We start from the raw sequence: 18175 nt of genomic DNA on the forward strand, positions 1-18175 counted from the left end.
AGATTTCCCGATGAACATTAGCGTAGACACAGGGGACTAGTTGTCCTCCCATTTCTCTCTGCTCCCTCAGCAATGTCTCCTCCCCACTCCCCCTCTCTCTGGGACTCCACAGGGTTCTGGCCTCGTTCCTGCCTCTTCCCTACCCCCCACCCCATTCCCTGTGTGTGCGACCCGGCCCCATTGCCTCACACGTCATTTCTGTGCTCGGGACTCACAAATCTCCCTTCCCACGTGTGACTCGTCCCCCTCCAGCCAGCACCACGCATGTGGCTGTCTCTGACTCTTCGCTTGGGCGGCTCATTGCCAGCTCCAGCTACGCACAGCCAAGCCCAAACTTCTCATTGTAACTCCTCAGCCCCCTCCACTTCCTGCCTTCTCCAATGCCAGCAACCATGTGGAGGTCATCTCGGACTCCTGCCTCCCCACCACCACCTCCTGCTCCTCTGCTCATTCAGCCTCATCACATCTCGCCACCTCTTACTCCGCAGCACATAGACAATCAGACGCTTCCTGCCTGTCCTGGAGCAACCTGCAGGGAAGCGGGAGGGGGAGCTCAGGCTGCAGGAGGAAGAGTTTGGAGGAGGCACCGGGAGGCCAGTCTGTGGGCACATGATTGGAACGTCAGCAGCAGCTGCAGCGTCTCTGTAACTAGTTCTCTGGGTGAAGAGCCGGTTTAATTTTGGAGACATGGAATCTCCTCCTGTTCTTACCCAACACACGGTACATGAGACATGGCCCAGTGGCTAAAACATGGGACTCAGCCCTGATCCGCTGTCGCCTTGAGTCCTGTGACATCCTCTGCTTTGGCCGCCCTGACTCCGACCTCCCTCACCTGGAGTCGATGCAAAGTGCAGATACTGAACTCATCCCTCCTTCCTGAGACTTCAACCCCATCACTCTTCTCTTCTAACGCCGTCACCAGCCCCCTCTGCCCCCGGGGATCCCACAGGAGCTTTGTGTCAGGCTGACCTGTTCCTGCCCAGCTCTGCTGCAGCTGACACGTCCAACCTGTCTCCCATCCCCCCTTTTGTTTTGCCAGTGACACTAGCCACAACTCCGACATCTGTCTCCGAGCCGACTCCCTGCTGCCCTCAGTCTAGGTATGCAATGATTTCCCAGCTCCTTCCCTACCCGCTCCTGTGTGTCCCCAACGTGACGTGACCCTCTCTGTCTGTGCCCAGCCGGAAGGGGTTTCCCTGAATGCTTTGCCATGTTCACACCACTTCCACCCCGTGCCCAGAAAGGACAGACAAATTCTCCCACAATGCACTGGGATAGAATGAACAGAGCAGTGCTAAGGCCCCTAGGACGTGCCCCAGAAGTCTCAGCACCACACACAGTGACTGCAGCTCCAGGGCAGATGTAGCAGCTCGGCCTAGGCTGGCAGTGAGTCCAGTGTTACTTTGCAGTGTCTGTTCTCAGCCAGGCGCTCCCGGAGTACAGATCCCCGGAGTTCACTGTGCAGTGCAGACCAACCTTACGGGAGGCTCTTCGAAGGGGAGAGTGTCTCTGCATCCGGGACCCGTTCAGCAGCCAGCCCATTGCTGCCGATAAACAAATAGTAAATGTTCCTGATTGCTCAGCCAGAGCGCCTCATCTCTGGGGCTCTGTGCATTCCACGCTGCAGGTAAAAAGAAACCCCGTCCCCCCTGCTTCTGGACAGAGGGTGATTTATACAGAGAGGTTCTCCCTGTGCCTCTGCCCCTCGCATAGCAGGAGGGAGGTGCTAGCAGCAGCCAGGGAGCAGATTTGCATGAAGGGGCCGATCTCCAGCGCTGGGGGTTTAAGAGCGAATCGGAGGGTTCCAACCACAGACCCGTTTGGAAGCCGAGCTCGTCTGGATTCCCCACCATGGCCTGGGCCCCTCTGCTCCTCGCGCTGCTCACTTACTGCTCCGGTGAGACACTATTACATTCCGAAGCTTCGGAACAAATAGCAGTAGGTGTTTTCTTCCAAATCATGCACAGGAACAGCTCTTCAGATTGTCAGCACGGTGGGACTTCAGTAGCAGCTAACCGGTCTTGTGCGCACAGGTAATTTATAGTCATTTATTCTCATTACAGGGTCCAACTCACAGCCCACCCTGACTCAACCATCATCAGCGTCAGTGTCTCCAGGAAACACCGTGAAACTCTCCTGCACCGTCAGCAGTAGCATGAACACCATAGCCTGGATCCAACAGAAACCTGGGCAAGCCCCTCGCTTTGTGCTGTCTGGTACCACCAACAGAGGCGATGGGATCCCAGATCGGTTCACTGGTTCCACCTCTGGCAATGTTGGTTATTTAACCATCACCAATGCCCAAGCAGAAGACGATGCTGATTATTACTGTAGCATGTGGTACAGCAGTGGTAGCGTAGCTCACAGTGATAGAGTCAGATGGGGAACTGAGACAAAAACCTCCCTTCCCTCAGCCTGCATTCTGGCACCGATGCTCTGCGGAGTCTGGTTTTACAACTGAGGCAGAGGAGAACGTCTTCCCTTGCATGTATGTCCAGGTGGGCTCTGGTTCCCATCCCAGTAAATGAGGGGAGGCGGGAATGTAGCTATCGTAGTGGTACCAGGGGAGAGGCATGTGCTGTGGTCACTGAAGACCACAGCAGCAGAGAAGAGCATCTGGGCAACAGGATGTGAAGGTCTTTGGAGCTGGCAGACGGGATGTTCTGAGCACTGAGATGGGCAGCAGAGCACTCACAGCATGTTCCTCCTCAGAAGCCAGAAATCAAGCTGCCAAGTGACCTTTCTTCTCACACTCAGCCCTGGGAGGTGTGATCTGAGTGTGCCCATGACCAGAGCTAGTCTTCAATTCATGCAGGGCGTGTTCTCAGCCAGAGCACTCCTGGCGTCCCTCACACGAAGCATCAGCCATGTCCAAATGCAGCATCCCCCCAGTCAGATAGCAAACCAGCCCCACAGTGCATTGCAAAGTGCATGTCCACTGTGATGGGCTTCACCCCCATCACCTGCAAGGCGAGCGAATGCACCCAGCGAGTCACGCTCTGCACCTGGGCAGGTGAGCAGCCAATTGGCTCCCGGGCTGAGGGGGTGGAGCTAAGCCATAAGAAGCAGACTGAAGGGGCTCAGTTGCAAAGGAAACAGCAGAGGAGGTAGGTCTCTGGCAGGGAGAAGCCCAGAGCCAGGGTTTAACTGGAGGATAAAGGAGGGAAGCAGCTCCAGGGGCAGGGTTGGCTCTTACAGGGGCAGCCCTGAGATTGGGTTTTTGAAGGAGCCTGAGGGGGCAGAGGAATTAGGCAGTTTCATTTGCACATGTTCATGATACCCCGGGAGGGGTTTGAACTTTGTGACTTGGCCGGAGGCCTGAGCCACAGCAGGTCCGGGCCAGAGGCAAACAGGCAGAAGGCGGCCCGGGAGCCAAAGAAACCAGCAATGTTGCACCTGAACGCAAGGGGCACTCCAAGGATGAGTGCGCCCCACCACATATTGGTGGCAGAAATGGGGTTGTGAGGACCCCCCTCTGAGGAAGGGGCATACTGCCTCGTGGGGGGGGGGGGGCGGGAGACAGACAGACTCAGGCTCTGTTTCTCCTTTGGGGAACATGGAGGGTGTAGTCCCCACGCTGGCCGCCCAACACGGCAGCAACAACAGTGAGACGTGCGACAGGCTCAGCAGGAACATTTCCTGCCATACCCAGGGACGTGGACCTCAGGGACCCAGGTAGTTTTGGGAGAAGAAAATTCTGCCAGACCAGTGCCCGGCCGGGCAAAATTAGGCGCAGGTGACAACTCAGAGGTGTTTTGAGAGGGTAGCGAATGCAGCAGGAAGGGCAGATGAGGGGAACATATGGGGAGAGAAATTCTTAGGCAATCCCGTACCTAACAAACCGGAGGAGGTAGCAGCATCTCAGTTATCATGGGACAAGCCCAGAAATCAGTCAGGAGAACACAGTTGTGTGTTTCCAGTGTGGTCAGACGGGTCGGCTAAGAAAGGACTGTCCACTCCTGGGGTTCAGGTATTTGCATTGCTATCACAGCCAAGTCTGTGGCTTGGGATGTTCCCTCGGTAGGGGGCGCACTCCACTGCTAACGTGGCTGGCCGTGAAATGAGAGAACTGATTGACTCCAGGTGCGGGCAGGCGCTAGTTCGCGGATGCAGACTCCCAGCTGTCAGACTAGATTGGCATTTGCTGGTGCACGTTTTTTGTGCACATGGAGAGACAGGAGTGTGCCCAGCCGTGGAGCTAAACATAGAAATACAAGGTGAGATGAACAAGTGGAGGGTCAGTCAATCAAGAGACCTCCCCTAGCCTGTAATTGTAGGCAGAGACTGGCCTCATGTCCCAGCCCCGTTACAAGATGGGTACTGCTTAGACGAGCTGGTTATTTCTGTGGCACAGGGAGTGGGATGCTGCACAGTGATGCAGCCAGACAGAGAACTTAGACAAAACCCTTCTGTTCCAGCAGCCCATACGGCGCGTGGCTCCAGTCTGTGTGTGGGTCTGGGTGTGACGCTCCTCCACGCAGACGTGTTGGGATTTAACTAGGCACATTCCAGTCACCAGTGAGGGGCACTACTAAGGATTATCAGGGTCTGGACATTGAAGGCCAAATCTTGGGCCCGTTGACCCATTGGGCATTTTGCCATTCACTGTCCATGGGACCAGGGTTAGACCCCTTATGGAGCCTCACTGCGGTACTCAGATCCAGTGATAATCCCCCTAAAACACTCCAATGTCCCGTTCCCAAATGCATGCCATGGGAGGAGAGACACCTATCTGTTAAATGCCAGCTCACCCTGCAGTGCCAACCCAGTGAGATTCAGAGCCCGAACAGCTGGGTGTTAGATCCCAGAGCCCAGGCATTTCTCACACAAGAACAAAGCCAGGGTAGGAAAGGAACAGATCCTGCCCATGATATGAACAGCACCACGAGGAGCAACCGAGCCTGCAAAATGACCAGGATAAACAAGACACAGAAGGGGCTCCCCATGGTGGGGACATTGAGAGCAACCAAGTAGTAAAGACCCCACCACTCGCGCCAGTCCTGCTATAGGCATACCTGATAAGTCATGGGAGTTCCCAAGACCTAGCTATTCTTAAAGTAAATATTAGCCCAGAGGGACTAATTGGATGGACACAATAACACACAGCCACACTCATAAATGGCAAACGGGGCTGTAGGTAGCTGGGACCTGTCATGGATCTCTCCTTAAACTCCAGAGACTGAAGAGAATAAAATGGGATTTGGGATACACCTGGATTTTTCCCGTTTACTCTTCTGTAGATGGGTGACATAGTTCAGTTTTGACTGGGCAGCAGGGGGCGCTGTCTCTCTGCACTTGTATCATGAATTGTTTACAATGGAATAAAGTAACTGTTCAATACACATTTTTAAAGAGCCTGGTGCACAGACCGTGGTGTTTGAACAGCTGTGTCCTTTAAGATCCCTCATTCAGACCGAGTGGTGGGGAAGGAGTGAGACACAAAATCAGAGGCACCCAAATGTACTGATATAGTTGTAGATTTATGAACCACTTCTCATTATAATTGTTGGGTATTTATTTGGAATGAGGTTTTTTTTTAATTACAATTCAATTAACTGATATTACATTTAATGCCTATATTACAAAAATGTTGCCCAGGAATGTCCTTCAGAGGTGGCTGAATCACTGTGATTATTACGTATCTGTGTTTCTGTGGCCCCTGGGAGGACAGGTCACGGCCCAGGTCCCCATTGTGCTGGGCGCTGTACAAACACAGAACTCAGAGACGGTCCCGGCTAAGGAGGGAACAATCTCAGTTTGAGACAAGAGACAACAGGGGGTGACAGACCGGCCTGTGGGTGGCAGAAGGCAGCAATGAGACAATCCTGGCAGCGGGATGGGAAGGGTCTCAGCACACCCATGGCCTCACTGCTGTCAGTTTATTCGTAGGCATCACGGCAAAGGGGAGCTGGAAGGAGGCTGGCAGGAGGGGAATGAGTTAGTTCTGGGGTGTTCCCAGGGCGCGTGTCCACGCGTGAGGGGCAGCATGGGGGAAGCTGGCCCGGCTGCACTGCAGTGGGGGTGGCAGTGACCCCTCTCCATGTGCATGTGATAGAAAATATCTGTGTGCCCAGCGATGCAAAGCTCGTCCATTGCTCTCTACACATCAGACGTTCTGCGCTAACGTTACGCTAACGACCCCTCCCAGCAGCCCCGTAACGGCCGTTCACAGACTAAGGCCAAATTCAGAGCTGAGCACCCCTAGCTGTACCCACATGGAACTGACACCCCCTTCTGTCCGCGTAAAGGGATTTAGATGCACAAAGATGTAGCTCGGCACCTTCATAAATCTGCCCCGCTCTCCTTTGGCTCAAGATATTGCGGCTCCTGCTTTAGCTCTCGCGTTCTCCTGTTCAGTCCCTGGTGATAATCGAGACGACAATCGTTACAGCGTGTTTGGCACCATGAAACATTTATATGTTTGCTTCCATGAAGATAGGCTGTAGGCAGCAGCTGCAGCTAAGAAATTATTTGGTCAGAGACACGAAGTAGTGACCACATTTACTCTGCTATATGTGTAGCTTGTAAATATGTGATTCCCCATAACTAAAAATAAACATTTCTCCTAGATATAGCTCCCTGCACAGGCAGTTAGACAGAACTGGTCAGTCTGTGTGCTAGCACCACCTACTTGTTCTAAATATTATTCAGGAAGTAGATTTAAGTAAAGCCCCTTGTATTAAATTAATAACAGCAAAACCCTGTTTGAATTTGAACTTGAAATAATACATGAAAATGTACAGTTTTATGGGGAGTTACTTTTTTTTAAGAAAAAACATTATTTAAAATGAATTTGAGGTTAAATTTGAAACTTGAGTGTCTATGTACTTGTTAATAGGATTTAGATTTTCAAAAGACCTGCAGCCAATGAACATAGAGCAGATTTGCATGAAGGGGCCGTTCTCCAGCGCTGGGGGTTTAAGAGAGAATCAGAGGGTCCCAGCTACAGACCCGTTTGCCTCAGAGAGCCGAGCTCGTCTGGATTCCCACCATGGCCTGGGCCCCTCTGCTCCTCGCGCTGCTCACGTACTGCTCTGGTGAGGGAATTGTTTCTTCAGTGACAAAAATATGAAGGACACTTGCAGGTGAGGAGGTTTGTCTGTGAGGATCCGGTGTCCTTGTGCTGAGTGTGTTTGTAATGTTGATTTCAGGGGTCAGTTCGCAGCCCGTGGTGACTCAGGAGCCCTCGATGTCGGTGACCCCAGGAGGGGCTGTCACTCTGTCCTGCAGCCTGAGCACTGGAGCCGTCACCACCGGCAACTATCCAGCCTGGTACCAGCAGAAACCAGGCTCTGCTCCTCGGACACTTATATACACCAATACCAGACCCTCCGGGATCCCTGCCCGGTTCTCTGGGTCCATATCCGGTAACAACGCTGCCCTGACCATCACCGGTGTCCAGGCAGAGGATGAGGCTGACTATTACTGTGCTGTGTTTACCGGCAGTGGTAGTTGGTTTCACAGTGATCCAGCCAGATGGGGAACTGAGACAAAAACCTCCCCTGTCTTCCCCCGTCATCTCCTTCTGCCTGGGCTCTGCACTGGCTGCACAGTTTGGTTCCTCCCTTCAATACATCACACACTGATTGCTCCTTTTTAAGAATTTCAGCCGTTTGCTGTCAGCAGGGGGCGCTGCTCCACCCACTCCCCATTCTCTCCCTCTGGGGGCGATGTCAGCCACTGTTATGCTCATTGCTTGGTCTGTCTGGCAGGAACAACTATTCCTGCCTTATAGATCCCTGCGTTACACCCACTACCTGGGTGAAACTGGGAGCAGACGGCCACATGCTCCTTGGGTAAAGTGACACATCTCCCCTAGCACAGTTCTCCTTTGTTACCCCACCAGCTGGACCACACCCTGAATGTCCTGGAAGTTAGAGGAAATGTAGGAAAGATCTATCAGATCCCTTAGTCCATTCCAGTTGCCGGGGTTGCATGAAGTGTCCAGATACAGGGTGTAGCAGAGAATGTTTGATATGATATGGTATGAAGTGTTCAGATACAGATAATATACGATATGAAAATGCCTCCTTCCTAGGACCTCCTCCCTGGCCCTGTCCCAGCGGCTTTGCAGCTTCTCTGATTCTCCCCAGAAGTTCATTAGTGCCTCCCTGGCCCCTGCTCCTCCTGGCCCCTGCAGCCCAGCAAGCCACAGGCCCGTGGCCATGTCCAGTTCCCTGTGGGCCAGTCTCAGTGCTCAGGTACCGCAGTGATGGGGGCGGCATAAGAACCTCAATAGAAAAGTTCATCTGCTGGCTGCAGAGTCAGTGTCCCGCGGCAGGAAGGGCCGGGGCTGTCCTAGCTAAAGCAGGAGTGATGGTGGCTGTGTCCCAAAGCTCCCCCTCCCCTCCATGGAGAGACAGGACTGTGCCCAGCAGTGGAGCTAGACATTGAAATACAGGGTCAGATGAACAAGCGGAGGGTCATCTACTAAGAGACCTCCCCGGCCTGTATTTATAGATAGAGACTGGCCTACTGTGATGTCCCAGCCCTATTACAAGATGGGTACTGCATGGACGAGCTGACCATAGGACGACCCTCACTTGGACACGGGCTCTTGGGCCAGGGGCTCAGAGGCAGGGCCGAGGTGCGTGGACTGGACAGCCTGGGGCAGATGGTTGAGAGAGTTGGGCAAGGGACGCCAAGTCGAATACAGGCCCTGGAGACACAGTTACAGGCGGCAAACCGAGCGCTGGGGGAGGTGAAAGCCTCATGCCAGACAATAATAGAGGAGGCTGCAAAACCAAAGCGAGAACTGATTCAGACAAGACCAGACCTGGTACGAAAAGGACTGTGGGCAGCAACTCAAGCTGGAACAAGCTGCACTGTTCAACTCTCCTGCACCATCAGCAGTGGGTCCCCGATCCCACACGCCACCTGGCACCAGCCGAAAATTGGAAATACTCCAAAATATCTTCTGTGGTACAAATCCAATGCTGCCAAGCACCAGGGCACTGGGTCCCCAGTCACTTCTCTGGGTCCAAAGATGCGACTAATACAACTAGCAACCCAACCATCACCATGACTGATGTCCAAGCAGACGATGAGGCTGGTTATTACTGTGGCACATGGAGTGGGTTGCTGCACAGTGATGCAGCCAGACTGAGAACTTACACAAAACCCTTGTGTTCCAGCAGTCCGTACGGCGCATGGCTCCAGTCTGTGTGTGTCTGGGCGCGACGCTCCTCCACACAGATGTGTTGGGGTTTAACTAGGCACATTCCAATCACCAGTGAGGGGCACTACTAAGGACTATCAGGGTCTGGACATTGAAGGCCAAATCTTGGGTCCCTTGACCCATTGGGCATTTTGCCGTTCGTTGTCCATGGGACCAGGATTAGACCCTTCATGGAGCCTCACTGTGGTTCCCAGACCCAGTGATAATCCCCCCAAAACACTGCAATGTCCCGTTCCCAAATGCATGCCGTGGGAGGAGAGACTCCTGTCCGTTAAATTCCAGCTCACCCTGCAGTGCCAACCCAGTGAGATTCAGAGCCCGAACAGCTGGGTGTTAGATCCCAGAGCCCAGGCATTTCACACACAAGAACAAAGCCAGGGTAGCAAAGGAACAGATCCTGCCCATGGTACGAACAGTACCATGAGGAACGGCCGAGCCTGCGAAATGACCAGGATAAACAAGACACAGAAGGGGCTCCCCATGGTGGGGACATTGAGAGCAACCAAGTAGTAAAGACCCCACCACTCGCGCCAGTCCTATTATAGGCATATCTGACAAGTCATGGGAGTACCCAAGTCCTAGCTATTCCTAAAGTAAATATTAGCCCAGAGGGACCAATTGGACCAATTGGATGGACACAATAAGACGCAGCCACACTCATGAATGGCAAACTGGGCTGTAGGTAGCTGGGACCTGTCATGAATCTCTCCTTAAACTCCAGAGACTGAGGCCTTGGCTACACTTGCAGATGTACAGCGCTGTGAGTTTAACCTGATTTTGTACAGCTGAGTAGGGAAAGTGCTGCAGTCTGTCCACACTGACAGCTGCCCAGCGCACCGTCGTGGCCACATTTGCAGCATTTGCTGTGCCATTGGGAGTGGTGCATTATGGGCAGCTATCCCACAGAGCACCTCTTCTCATTCTGGTGCCATGGATTGTGGGAAGGGGGCGTAGGTGCGGGGCATTCTGGGTCCTGTCCCAACGCCCTGTGATGCATTGCTTCGCATCCCAGAAATCCGTCCACCTTTGGCGCCATCTTTCAACAGTTTCTTTGCAATGCGATCTGTCTGTGGGAAATGGAGCTTGAACTGCTGAGGCGTATGCTGACTTATCTCGCCAGCACGTCACGTTTGGCTGTTGAACTATTCCTTAAGATCCAAAGTGACACTGAGAGTGAGGAGTCCGACGATGCTATCAAGACGCGTAACACGTACGACATGAAATTGCTTGTGGCATTCACGGACATGCTCAGCACCGTGGAACGCCGCTTTTGGGCTTGGGAAACAAGCACCGAGTGGTGGGATGACATCGTCATGGAAGTCTGGGATGAGGAGCAGTGGCTGCAGAACTTTCGGATGAGAAAAGCCACTTTCTTGGGACTGTGTGAGGAGCTCGCCCCCACCCTGCGGCGCAAGGACACGAGATTGAGAGCTGCCCTGCCAGTGGAGAAGCGGGTGGCTATTGCAATCTGGAAGCTAGCAACTCCAGACAGCTACCGGTTGGTTGCAAACCAGTTTGGAGTGGGAAAGTCGACCGTTGGAATCGTGTTGATGCAAGTTTGCAGGGCCATTAATCGCATCCTACTCAGAAGAACCGTGACTCTGGGTAACCTGCAGGACATAGTGGATGGCTTTGCACAAATGGGGTTCCCTAACTGTGGAGGGGCGATAGATGGGACGCACATTCCTATTCTGGCACCACCCCACCTAGGATCCGAGTACGTTAATCGGAAGGGGTATTTCTCTATGGTTCTCCAGGCATTTGTGGATCACCGTGGGCGTTTCATTGACATTAACACGGGCTGGCCCGGAAAGGTGCATGACGCACGCATCTTTCGGAACACTTGGCTGTTCAGGAAGATGCAGGCCGGGACTTTTTTCCCAGAGCGGAACATCATGGTAGGGGAAGTCGAAATGCCCATTGTGATCCTTGGAGACCCCGCTTACCCGTTAATGCCGTGGCTCATGAAACCCTACACAGGGAGCATTGACAGCAGCAAGGAACGGTTCAGCTACAGGCTGAGCCAGTGCCGAATGACTGTGGAGTGTGCCTTTGGCCATTTAAAGGCCCGCTGGCGATCTCTGTATGGGAAGTTGGACTTGGCCGAAAACAGCATCCCCACGGTTATATCCGCGTGCTGCGCCCTCCATAATATTTGTGAAGGGAAGGGTGAAAGCTTCACTCAGGCATGGACCTCTGAGGTTCAACACCTGGAGGCTGAATTTGCACAGCCAGAGAGCAGGGCTATTAGAGGGGCCCAGCCCGGGGCTGCAAGGATTAGGGATGCCTTGAGGGAGCAATTTGAGGCTGCAAACCAGCAGTGATATCTGGTGCCCTGCACGGGAGTGAAGTGCAGTAGTTCCAATCTTTAGGAATCAGTGTTTGCTAAGCAGACAAGCAGACTTGCTGTGCCTGTTTATTTCCTGGGCTAAGGAGTCTTTTACTTTATGCAATAATAAAGAATGTTTTCAAAGACAAAAAATCCATTTATTGAACAGAAACAAGGGGTTGGAGTGGGGAACAGTGCAATCACAGATTCGCGTATGTCCTGTCTGGTGTGCTGTGCAGTGAGTGCTGCACTTCAGGATAGCTATACTGCATGGTGATTGGGGTTGAGTGAAGAGGGTAAGGGTCGTGGTTTTCAGGGCCGGATGGTGAAGATACTGGTATTGGAGGCAGCTGGTGGCGTGAACAACACGGAAGTTGGGGAAAGTGGGTTGGAGGTGACAGTGGGGCATAACGGAAAGAGTTTTGGGACAAGGGCTGTAGGGGGGGGTGGCGTTTGCGTTTGAGGTACTGCTCCTGGATAGCGTCTGCTTGGCGCTCCAGTATGCTTATGGGCCGATCCATGCTTTGCTGCCGGTGCTTCGTGCTTCGCCGCCCCTGCGCTGCGTTTTCCTGGCGGATCCTGCTTTCTCTCTTCCTCCAGTTCTGTGCTTTCTCATTCTCTTTAATAGATTGGCGCATCACTTCTTGCAGCATGTCTTCTTTGCTTTTTCGCGGTCTCTTCCTGAGTCTTTGCAGTCTCTGAACAGGCGATAAGAGGGACGGCTGAGGTCTCAAGGTTGATGCAGCTGTATAGGCAAAATGCAACATTTAACAGAGGCAGCATTGTTTATACCAGACAGAGTAATGATTCCCCCGCACTTAAGGAGTAGAAAACACACAGGGTCTACACAATAGCATAATTTTCCCGTCCGAAACAGAGTGCGCACATCCCACGGGAGCCTCAAAATGATGATTAAGGGGGACTGATTGTTTCAGGGCTGCACTGTCCTCTGGGTTTCTGTGCCTTGGGGAGAGCCAACAGCTTCAGGGGGCACCTACACTGAACACTGTCCCAATATTTTCCACAGGAGTTCGTCCTGGACGATATCTCGCTGCTGAGGGTGACTTGGGAAGCAAGGGAGGGTCTTCTACTGCAATGCGGCTTCTGCCCTGGCCCATATGCAGCTTGCCTGTGTGCAGCAATGGTCCCCTCGCGGCACAGTGGCGCGGACACGTTAGCCTGGCTGGGACAAGGACCACAGTGGCTCTCCCGATAAACCTGCGCAAGCGCATTGCACACGTTCTGGATGAGACATTCGAGGAGATTACCGAGTCCCATTACCGCGATGTGATAAACCACATCAATGCACTATTTTGCATCTAGGCATGCATGCCTAACCCTCCTCTCCCAAAGAGCCCGCACCGAAAAAATTCCTTCCCAAAAAAAAACCACTTACCAGGAACCTGCTCTTCTGTTTGTCTTCCACCAAGTACCAGTCGCTCTGACTGGCTACCTTCCTCCTGGCTCGAGAAGAGCTCCTGGCTGCATGGCTCCAGGGATTCCGGGGTGTCTCCATCTGGCCCACCACCCTCACTCCCGTTTTCCTCCTCCTCTTCCTCTTCCTCCTCCCCCCCCCCACACCGGCTCTGAAGTGTCCATGGTGGTGCTCAGAGTGGAGGTGGGGTTAACCCCAAGTATCGCATCCAGCTCTTTGTAGAATCGGCAGGTCGTGGGGGGAGCACCCGAGCAGCCGTTTGCATCGCGGGCTTTGCGGTAGGCACTCCGCAGCTCCTTCACTTTAATCCTGCACTGCAGGGCGTCCCGGTCATGGCCCCTTTCCATCATGTCCTTTAATACCTTCCCGAAGGTATCATAATTCCTATGGCTGGAGCGCAGCGGGGACTGGACAGCTTCCTCCCCCCAAACACTGATGAGGTCCAGCAACTCGCCATTGCTCCACGCTGGGGCTCGCTTGGTGCGTGGAGGTATGGTCACCTGGAAAGATTCGCTGTTAGCACTCCACGCCACGCTGGGCTGAGCAAACAGGAAGGGGATTTTTAAAATTCCCGGGGAATGTAAAGGGTGGGTCACATGGTTGGTTACCTGAGACCAGTGCAGTAGAGTTTGAACTGATGACCAGAGTGGCTAGAACAGGCATTGTGGGATACTGCCGAATACTTCTGGAGGCCAGTCACAATGCATAGGGCGGCCACACTGGCACCACAGCACTGCAGCGGCAGCGCAATACATGCTATTCCTCTCGGGGACGTGGAGTACATGCAACGCTGCAGCCACGGAGATACATCGCTGCAAATGCCTTGCCAGTGTGGACAGGGAGTGAGTTACAGCGCTGGGGGCGGCTTTACAGTGCTATAACTCGCAAGTGTAGCCAAGGGCTGAAAAGAATAAAATGGGATTTGGGATACACCTGGATTTTCCCCATTTACTCTTCTGCAGATGGGTGACATAGTTCAGTTAGGACTGGGCAGTAGGGGGCGTTGTCTCCCTGCATTTCTATCATGAATTGTTTACAATGGAATAAAGTAACTGTTCAATACACACTTTTAAAGAGCCTGGTGCACAGACCGTGGTGTTTGAACAGCTGCGTCCTTTCAGATCCCTCATTCAGACCGAGTGGGGGGGAGGATTGAGACACAAAATTAGAGGCACCCAAATGTACTGATTTAGTTGGAGGGAACAATCTCAGTATGAGACAAGAGACAACATGGGGCGACAGATCGGCCTGTGGGTGGCAGAAGGAAGCAATGAGACAATCCTGGCAGCAGGATGGGAAGGGTCTCAGCACACCCATGGCCTCACTGCTGTCAGTTTGTTTGTAGGCATCACGGCAAAGGGGAGCTGGAAGGAGGCTGGCAGGAGGGGAATGAGTTAGTTCTGGGGTGTTCCCAGGGCGCGTGTCCACGCGTGAGGGGCAGCATGGGGGAAGCTGGCCCGGCTGCACTGCAGTGGTGGTGACAGTGACTCCTCTCCATGTGCATGTGATAGAAAATATCTGTGTGCCCAGCGATGCAAAGCTCGTCCATTGCTCTCTACACGTCAGACGTTCTGCGCTAACGTTACGCTAACGACCCCTCCCAGCAGCCCCGTAACGGCCGTTCACAGACTAAGGCCAAATTCAGAGCTGAGCACCCCTAGCTGTACCCACATGGAACTGACACCCCCTTCTGTCCGCGTAAAGGGATTTAGATGCACAAAGATGTAGCTCGGCACCTTCATAAATCTGCCCCGTTCTCCTTTGGCTCAAGATATTGCGGCTCCTGCTTTAGCTCTCGCGTTCTCCTGTTCAGTCCCTGGTGATAATCGAGACGACAATCGTTACAGCGTGTTTGGCACCATGAAACATTTATATGTTTGCTTCCATGTAGATAGGCTGTAGGCAGCAGCTGCAGCTAAGAAATTATTTGGTCAGAGACACGAAGTAGTGACCACATTTACTCTGCTATATGTGTAGCTTGTAAACATGTGATTCCCCATAACTAAAAATAAACATTTCTCCTAGATCTAGCTCCCTGCACAGGCAGTTAGACAGAACTGGTCAGTCTGTGTGCTAGCACCACCTACTTGTTCTAAATATTATTCAGGAAGTAGATTTAAGTAAAGCCCTTTGTATTAAATTAATAACAGCAAAACCCTGTTTCAATTTGAACTTGAAATAATACATGAAAATGTACAGTTTTATGGGGAGTTACTTTTTTTTAAGAAAAAACATTATTTAAAATGAATTTGAGGTTAAATTTGAAACTTGAGTGTCTATGTACTTGTTAATAGGATTTAGATTTTCAAAAGACCTGCAGCCAATGAACATAGAGCAGATTTGCATGAAGGGGCCGTTCTCCAGCGCTGGGGGTTTAAGAGAGAATCAGAGGGTCCCAGCTACAGACCCGTTTGCCTCAGGGAGCCGAGCTCGTCTGGATTCCCACCATGGCCTGGGCCCCTCTGCTCCTCGCGCTGCTCACGTACTGCTCTGGTGAGGGAATTGTTTCTTCAGTGACAAAAATATGAAGGACACTTGCAGGTGAGGAGGTTTGTCTGTGAGGATCCGGAGTCCTTGTGCTGAGTGTGTTTGTAATGTTGATTTCAGGGGTCAGTTCGCAGCCCGTGGTGACTCAGGAGCCCTCGATGTCGGTGACCCCAGGAGGGGCTGTCACTCTGTCCTGCAGCCTGAGCACTGGAGCCGTCACCACCGGCAACTATCCAGCCTGGTACCAGCAGAAACCAGGCTCTGCTCCTCGGACACTTATATACACCAATACCAGACCCTCCGGGATCCCTGCCCGGTTCTCTGGGTCCATATCCGGTAACAACACTGCCCTGACCATCACCGGTGTCCAGGCAGAGGATGAGGCTGACTATTACTGTGCTGTGTTTACCGGCAGTGGTAGTTGGACTCACAGTGATCCAGCCAGATGGGGAACTGAGACAAAAACCTCCCCTGTCTTCCCCCGTCATCTCCTTCTGCCTGGGCTCTGCACTGGCTGCACAGTTTGGTTCCTCCCTTCAATACATCACACACTGATTGCTCCTTTTTAAAAATTTCAGCCGTTTGCTGTCAGCAGGGGTCGCTGCTCCACCCACTCCCCATTCTCTCCCTCTGGGGGCGATGTCAGCCACTGTTATGCTCATTGCTTGGTCTGTCTGGCAGGAACAACTATTCCTGCCTTATAGATCCCTGCGTTACACCCACTACCTGGGTGAAACTGGGAGCAGACGGCCACATGCTCCTTGGGTAAAGTGACACATCTCCCCTAGCACAGTTCTCCTTTGTTACCCCACCAGCTGGACCACACCCTGAATGTCCTGGAAGTTAGAGGAAATGTAGGAAAGATCTATCAGATCCCTTAGTCCATTCCAGTTGCCGGGGTTGCATGAAGTGTCCAGATACAGGGTGTAGCAGAGAATGTTTGATATGATATGATATAAAGTGTTCAGATACAGATAATATACGATATGAAAATGCCTCCTTCCTAGGACCTCCTCCCTGGCCATGTCCCAGTGGCTCTGCAGCTTCTCTGATTCTCCGCAGAAGTTCATTAGTGCCTCCCTGGCCCCTTCTCCTCCTGACCCTGCAGCCCAGCAAGCCACAGGCCCGTGGCCATGTCCAGTTCCCTGTAGGCCAGTCTCGGTGCTCAGGTACCGCAGTGATGGGGGCGGCATAAGAACCTCAATAGAAAAGTTCATCTGCTGGCTGCAGAGTCAGTGTCCCGCGGCAGGAAGGGCCGGGGCTGTCCTAGCTAAAGCAGGAGTGATGGTGGCTGTGTCCCAAAGCTCCCCCTCCCCTCCATGGAGAGACAGGAGTGTGCCCAGCAGTGGAGCTAGACATTGAAATACAGGGTCAGATGAACAAGCGGAGGGTCATCTACTAAGAGACCTCCCCGGCCTGTATTTATAGATAGAGACTGGCCTACTGTGATGTCCCAGCCCTGTTACAAGATGGGTACTGCATGGACGAGCTGACCATAGGACGACCCTCACTTGGACACGGGCTCTTGGGCCAGGGGCTCAGAGGCAGGGCCGAGGTGCGTGGACTGGACAGCCTGGGGCAGATGGTTGAGAGAGTTGGGCAAGGGACGCCAAGTCGAATACAGGCCCTGGAGACACAGTTACAGGCGGCAAACCGAGCGCTGGGGGAGGTGAAAGCCTCATGCCAGACAATAATAGAGGAGGCTGCAAAACCAAAGCGAGAACTGATTCAGACAAGACCAGACCTGGTACGAAAAGGACTGTGGGCAGCAACTCAAGCTGGAACAAGCTGCACTGTTCAACTCTCCTGCACCATCAGCAGTGGGTCCCCGATCCCACACGCCAGCTGGCACCAGCCGAAAATTGGAAATACTCCAAAATATCTTCTGTGGTACAAATCCAATGCTGCCAAGCACCAGGGCACTGGGTCCCCAGTCACTTCTCTGGGTCCAAAGATGCGACTAATACAACTAGCAACCCAACCATCACCATGACCGATGTCCAAGCAGACGATGAGGCTGGTTATTACTGTGGCACATGGAGTGGGGTGCAGCACAGTGATGCAGCCAGACTGAGAACTTACACAAAACCCTTGTGTTCCAGCAGCCCGTACGGCGCATGGCTCCAGTCTGTGTGTGTCTGGGCGCGACGCTCCTCCACACAGATGTGTTGGGGTTTAACTAGGCACATTCCAATCACCAGTGAGGGGCACTACTAAGGACTATCAGGGTCTGGACATTGAAGGCCAAATCTTGGGTCCCTTGACCCATTGGGCATTTTGCCGTTCGTTGTCCATGGGACCAGGATTAGACCCTTTATGGAGCCTCACTGTGGTTCCCAGACCCAGTGATAATCCCCCCAAAACACTGCAATGTCCCGTTCCCAAATGCATGCCGTGGGAGGAGAGACTCCTGTCCGTTAAATTCCAGCTCACCCTGCAGTGCCAACCCAGTGAGATTCAGAGCCCGAACAGCTGGGTGTTAGATCCCAGAGCCCAGGCATTTCACACACAAGAACAAAGCCAGGGTAGCAAAGGAACAGATCCTGCCCATGGTACGAACAGTACCATGAGGAACGGCCGAGCCTGCGAAATGACCAGGATAAACAAGACACAGAAGGGGCTCCCCATGGTGGGGACATTGAGAGCAACCAAGTAGTAAAGACCCCACCACTCGCGCCAGTCCTATTATAGGCATATCTGACAAGTCATGGGAGTACCCAAGTCCTAGCTATTCCTAAAGTAAATA

Source organism: Chrysemys picta, chromosome 15 (genome assembly GCF_011386835.1).
Source record: "Chrysemys picta bellii isolate R12L10 chromosome 15, ASM1138683v2, whole genome shotgun sequence".
NCBI lineage: Eukaryota > Metazoa > Chordata > Testudines > Emydidae > Chrysemys > Chrysemys picta.